The sequence below is a fragment of the Solanum pennellii genome, chromosome 2 (genome assembly GCF_001406875.1).
Source record: "Solanum pennellii chromosome 2, SPENNV200".
Classification (NCBI taxonomy): domain Eukaryota; kingdom Viridiplantae; phylum Streptophyta; class Magnoliopsida; order Solanales; family Solanaceae; genus Solanum; species Solanum pennellii.
In genome coordinates, this window is record NC_028638.1 from 5,468,336 (window position 1) to 5,468,679 (window position 344).

Here is a 344-nt window from a genome sequence, read left to right on the forward strand (position 1 = left end):
TATTTTGTTGCGAATGAAAAAGATATTGAGAAATTGTCCATACGTAAAATCCAAATTATTGATATGGGCCTTTTCTACAGAAAAGGATAATCTTGTGTTCCAATAGAAGCAGAAGTAATGTGGATTGTTCAAGTATCGAAGTCGATTTGCTTTATAAAAGGAAGATATCAATGAATTTCTATGAAATGGTTTCACGGGATTCAACCAATTGTCTTGATTGTGGAATATCATTGAGAAATAGTAATCCGGTTACCAAAGGATTTCCTGCGAATATTTCTAGTATGGAATGAGCCAATCCTCCACTTTTGTATCTTATTGGTGATATTGTTCCTCCATTGATCAAG